Source organism: Rhinolophus sinicus, chromosome 7, assembly GCF_057876585.1.
Source record: "Rhinolophus sinicus isolate RSI-liver-muscle chromosome 7, RSI-T2T, whole genome shotgun sequence".
NCBI classification, from domain to species: Eukaryota; Metazoa; Chordata; class Mammalia; order Chiroptera; family Rhinolophidae; genus Rhinolophus; species Rhinolophus sinicus.
In genome coordinates, this window is record NC_142507.1 from 16,680,164 (window position 1) to 16,686,310 (window position 6,147).

The 6,147-nt window shown below is 35.9% G+C and overlaps 1 long non-coding RNA gene across 1 annotated transcript; it reads left to right on the forward strand.

The window, feature by feature from the left end:
• Positions 1 to 453: 453 nt before the first annotated feature.
• On the forward strand, positions 454 to 2,030 carry LOC148757638 (uncharacterized). The gene is made up of 2 exons (XR_016021818.1): positions 454 to 510; positions 996 to 2,030. It is a non-coding gene; the product is annotated as an uncharacterized LOC148757638 (long non-coding RNA).
• Positions 2,031 to 6,147: the final 4,117 nt, after the last annotated feature.

Consider the following 6,147-nt stretch of genomic DNA (forward strand, 5'->3'; position numbering starts at 1 on the left):
TTTTCCAGGAGTTTTTTTTACCTCTTAGGTGATAACCAGAAGTTGTTTTGGTGAAGGTGTTTATCACTCAATTTTGTTATGCTCAGTTTCACACAAAAATGTGTTTTTCACATTACTCTTATCAGTCTCACACATGTGTGGCCATAGTCCTGTCCCTACAAGTAAACAACTTGTTTTGCAAACCTCAATCCAACATATATATATATTTTATATGCTCTACACACGTTTACAATGTAAACAGTGAACCATACTGTCTAGACATCTGGTCCTTTGACCATCTTCACTACGTAGGCATTTATGTGCTTTTTTTCTGTGGTATCAACCCACGTCAGAGTACCTAGAGGTCTTCTGTATATTTCAGGGAGAATACTTTACTTTTTTACTTGTATTACTTTACTTTTCATATCTTCTTCATTTTAAGGCTGAGAAGAGGAAAAGGAAAGAAGAGACACGAACCCAGGACCGAGACATTCCTTAAAACAGGATGTCCTCTAAATTCCAGAACGTAAGGTAAAGCCATAGCATATGCTTTGAACGGGTAGCCATGAAAAGGAATCTTTTGCACATGATTATAGAAGTGATGTCTTCTCTGAAAACTCAACGTGGCTCTGGCTATCTCTGCATGATCAGCTTCCACCTGGCTGGCATGGGACTGTGTTGATGGGCCCATTCTCAGCTCTAATTCATGATTGACCACTTAAAAATAGCCTTTTTAAGGTTATAATGATACCAACATTTTCGTACTGCTGCTTTCAAAATTACTGTTTAAACTTTGAATTAGTCAGAAATTCTTGTCTATACGAATTTACCCTTGGGTGCTATGCACAAGACACTGTAGACCTTTTGCTTCACATCATACTCAGCACCGCCCTCTGCGATAGGCCTAATTCTGGAAACCTTCCGACACTAGCGGGACATCTCAAGGAATTCCAAAGTTCCCTTTTCAGCACTTTTCTTGTATTCTAACTCCATGTTCTGGTCTATCATTTTCAAAGGCAGAAACAGAAGAAAAAGGAAGAAACCTTGAAGACATTACACTGAGTGAAATAAGCTAGATATAAAAGTTTTGGGAAACCCTGTCCATGAAGAAAAAATTGTCTCAAGTTTGTGTGAAAGGAGTGTGTGCTATAGGAATTGTGAAAGAGGCCCTTCTCCAGCAGGACACAGACAAAAGGACTTCAGTTCTAATGGGAGAGACTGTTCAGCTACAAGGCAAAATTTCTCTCTATTCAGAAGTGGACGTCCTGAGAGCTCTGTCCCTGGACTCATTAAAATTAGGGCCAATGTGCCTCTGTCTGGGGTGACTGAGCTGCGTCTGCCTGACGGACTGAGGGATTGCATCAATGTTCTCTTAATTCTGATTCTGTGAGTCTGGGATAACCCATGGGTAGGGAGGCCACATGCCAGCTGTTTCTAAAGGTTGTTGTTGGAAGAACAACTAGTCTGTGTGATTGCATGATGAATGTTATAGAGTTTCTTGATTCCTTATTTTCCTTTTTTTTTCCCCCCTGGAAATTGGCTGATTAATGAGTGGAATCTTCACTATAAACATAAGAAAATTCTGAGCTGGTAGGAAATTTGTCTCCTATAGAAACAATTGTTATCATATTTAACAGGTATTAACTTCTTAATGTATCTATCTTTGAGAGTCGTCCAAGCCTCAAAATATGTAAAATGGCCTGTAGAGAACTGCATCCATCCAAATAACATTCTAGTCAATTTACTTTCACCACCGAATGATTTAAGGGCAATTAAAATCTGCTGCTATATTGGGGATGGATATAGGATGTTTGTTTATGAAAGACAAACGTGCTACATTCTTGATTCATAAATATTTCCAGTGTCATCTCCAAGGTTTTCTATTTTGAAGATTTATGATGCCACTTGGGCTAATTATGAATTAATGATTTGATTCATTTAGAGATTAATTTGACAAATGAACATTCATAAAGAAAAGTTGTCAGTGAAAACTGATTCTGTATTGATGATCAGAAAACAGGAATAAAAGAAAAATATTTATCTTTAATTCACTAACTTTGTCCCATTCGCATTAATAATTTTAATGGCATTCTTCAATTAATAACATTTCCATACTTCATATAGTTATCCATAATGTTTCAAGTTTGTTTTCATTTCTTTGCAAAGGTTTTAATCAGGACAACTGTGATATTTAAACTCTTTTTTAATTTAAACTCCTTTTTCTTAAAAGCCCTCTATTGCATTCATTTGAAACTTAGTTATTCTATGCTCACAACTGAGTACATCTTGACATTTTGAGAATGAATACAGGCCTCAAGAACAAGTATAATTTATGCAGCCTAACAGATGCTCTCATTTAGTGACATATATGGTCATATTAAAGATGTATGAATTGCACTTTGGGAGTAACTGACTGAAGAGTCTGTGAAAAAGAGCTTACCCATTATAAAGTATTGCTCTGTCACCTTCTCTGTATCAGAGGCTCCTCTTGGGAGGTTGGAAGGGGGATCAACTGATAAAGGATAAATAAATTCACATGCATTTTTAAAAAATCAGCAGCAACTTTATTATTCCTGCCATGAGCCATCAACTGTCCTCAGATTAGTTTTAATGGGGAGCTGTGTATCAAGAATCCTGGCATAGAACCTCCCAATTAGAGACGGTAACATTTTTTTTTTAAATGCTTACTCAAGGAAGCATACTTAATGGTGAATTATAACCTTTCAAAAACCGAAATTACAAAATAATTGAGGAGTAGGAGGAGGTAGAAGAGGAGGCAGTAGAAGAGGCAGTTTCATAACCGGAGGAAAGGATGACATCAGAAGAAGCCCTTGCTCCTGGTAAACCCGTGAAGGCGCTCCGTGGCAAGCATCTCTTTCTCTTCTGTTTTCACACCAGTTTCTGGCTCCTCTTGAGAGTGTGAAAGGCTCGGGAGTTAGTCTGGGTTATTTACATCAGAAGCATTTAAAATTTGCTAGCGTTCCTATAGCCATTTGGCATATAAGTAATTATTGCAAAAGCTTTTTGTCTCAGTTATTTGTTCAGCCCACATTGTCTCTGTTAATAATTTAACCTTGTTTGTCATTCAATTTAACCTGAATGAGTAGCCAGTTTTACCATTCCTTAAGTAAACTGATTTTTTGTTAGCTAGGTCAGTTCCCAACATTTTCTCTATAGCAATATGCATGGAAGGTTATTTTTACACGCAACACAAGTTTACTTTGGTTTGCCCTGAACAGTAATCAACTTCTGGCATATCAACTGTAATCCACACCATCTCCTTTGCAACTCAAAAGAGTACATGGAAACATGTACTCTTGTTTGTCATAAATAGTGATATCATCATAGATATAATCTTGAATTTGTTCCGCTAGAGTTTCAAGCTTTCACAACTTGAAACTTTAACTAATATTAGAAATGTAATACATCTTACAGCTGATGAGTATGTCACGATTAATAGAACAGGATATGATGTTTAAAATTATGGAACCATCAATAAATAGCATTTGTACTATATGGGAATGGAAAGCCTTAGCCTCAAAGGGCATTGCTGGTGACTCCGAGAATTCCCTACATAATCACTTTTGATTGAAGAAAATCTCTATTTTTATCAGAATCAAATTGTAACTGTCAATCATCTTTGTCTCCTTCCCAAATAGAATTCGGAACTGGAAAAAGGCTTTTTTCTTTATGGAAAATTTTAAATAGCATCCCAATTGTTTTTCTCTCTTCACAGATTTTCTAATTACCTGAAAGTAACATAAGTGGCTCCAGAGGAAACGTTATTAAAGAGCTACTTCTGAAATGAAAGTAGATGAAACAACTCTACTCACTGCACATATATATATACAGAGGGTACCAAAAAAATGCACGTACATTTCAAGAAAAGAAAAAAAAAATAAGTCATGTGTGCACATTTTTTTGGCACCCCTGGTGTATATATATGTTGGATTTCAATTTCATTTGTGTGCATACTTTGCTTACGAGTGGCATTATTTATAAAACAGTGAATGGAACCTTCTTCATGAAGTCATTCTCATCATTCAGACAGACACTAAGTCATTTCTCTGTTGCATCCAGAATTGGTGGAACCAACACATAAGCACTAGGTAGAATCCATAAAGTCTTTGAAATACATGTGGTGTCTCTACCTATTTTTTTTTTTTTTTTAACATTTAAGGTTTCTTGTGCAAAGATTAAAGTTGATGGAAGCTTTTTTTTACAATTAAAATAACTGACTTTAAGTAAGTTTGCAGCAATTTCTAAAGCTAAGACTCACTTCAAATTAAAATTTTGATTTTATTACCTTAAAAATTAGACTCGACAAGCTGTCATGATGACAGGCCGTTAGCCCAAGTAGAGAGGTATAGCACACCCTCACTGCTTTCTCTCTTGCTGTTAGAAACATGTCATTGGTACAACATCCAATATCATTTATTAAACACTATGTGCAAGATACCTGCTATGCACTAACTTACAATTGATGGTGATATCCAGCCCCTCTCTCAAACAGCTATCTCCATATTGCAGGTGATGGAACCTAGTAAAGATAACTTAGATGATAATATTTGGCTATAATTTTGGGGGTAAAAACGATGTATGGGCATAGTAAAATAGTAAGAGTCATTTTCCCTGAATTTTCTCCCTTGTGTTCTGGCTTCTAAAAGAGCTCTGCACGCAATCCTAGGGAGGCCTGGAAAAACATGTATCCAAAAAAGCTTCTGTGGCCATAAAGATCTCTCCAGGACAACATATGAAGCTCTCTTGAAGCATTCCCCCGCTTCTTTTTATCATATGAATTGGATTCATTCGTCAAAAGAGGCAGTTCAATTTCAGTCCAGCAACATGCCCAGCTTCTCCTTAAGTTGATGATGTTTGCCACGATGGCATTAGGTCTCCGTTCAAGAGTTTTAGTTGCATAAAATGCAAACAAAATCCTCTCAGCGTAACTTCTGACACCTACCAGGCTCTCATACCAAGACCAATATGATCTGTTCATTCTGTTCGGCATCAGCCAACCCCTCTATTTTCTTTATGCTACATTCAGGAGGAGGGAAGCAAAAGGCAGGTGTACAAGTACTGATAGACACACATTGCATTATTTAGTGTTACGTATTATGGTAAGTAGAACAGCAATTCAGAAATGGGAAAGGTTTTTACCTTTGACTTTTCTTTGGAATGAAATCTGAGTAAGGGCACATTTCCAATGATGGCAAAATACTAACACGTCCTAGTGGTTAGGAAGAACTGCTTTTGTCATTTAGCTGTCATCTAAGCAGGGGCCACTCCAGAATTTTTATATGGATGAAGTCTAGAAAGAATAATGTGTTTGGAAGGAGCTACTGAGTGATCTCTGAAATAAATGTACTGTTTTTACATAGGGCATACTAGCAAATTTTCTAAAGACACTTTATTTATACTTTACAGAATATTATTTTTATATAAATGTATTTCTATATAATATAAATAATTTTAAAGTATATGAAATAATATGAATTATATTTATGTACAGTTGACTCTGGAACAGCATGTGTTTGAATTGCACACATCCACTTTTGGATGTTCAAAGAAGCAAATTTCAGAATGAATGTTATTGCCATAAAATTCACATGAATTTAAGCCACAAAAGCAACTCTTGCTGGGTTCTACATTGTGCTGTTATAAAAAGGTTTCTCAACTACTGAATAATTTCATGTAATTTATAGCACAGAATGTGAGTTAAATCTTGGGCCATTAGTTAAAGTTAATGATGATTTCTCTATCCTTAATCACGATTTTTCTGTACAAACTCTTTATAATACCTTGTTATCTAGTGAAATTCTATATTTTCCATTTTTAAATTTGAACCACGAATAAGAAGGAAAAGAAAGAAAGAGAAGAGGAGGAGAGGAAAAAAGAAGTTATTCAAATGCATTTGTGGTGTCAACGAAATATCAGATAGCTTTCCTTATTATACTTTATTCCACCTGAAATACTATGTACTTACTATAACTGCCATTAAAATGGGGATTTTTATTCCCCTCCCTAGCATTTGAAGGAGTGTCAGGGACAGGGGAGGCATTTAAAAGATGCTTGTTGACAGAATTAACAAGATTGATTTGGCTTCCGGTTCTCCTGGTTTTTAATTCTGATACACTCTACACACTAATTCCTCTACATTGGACATTA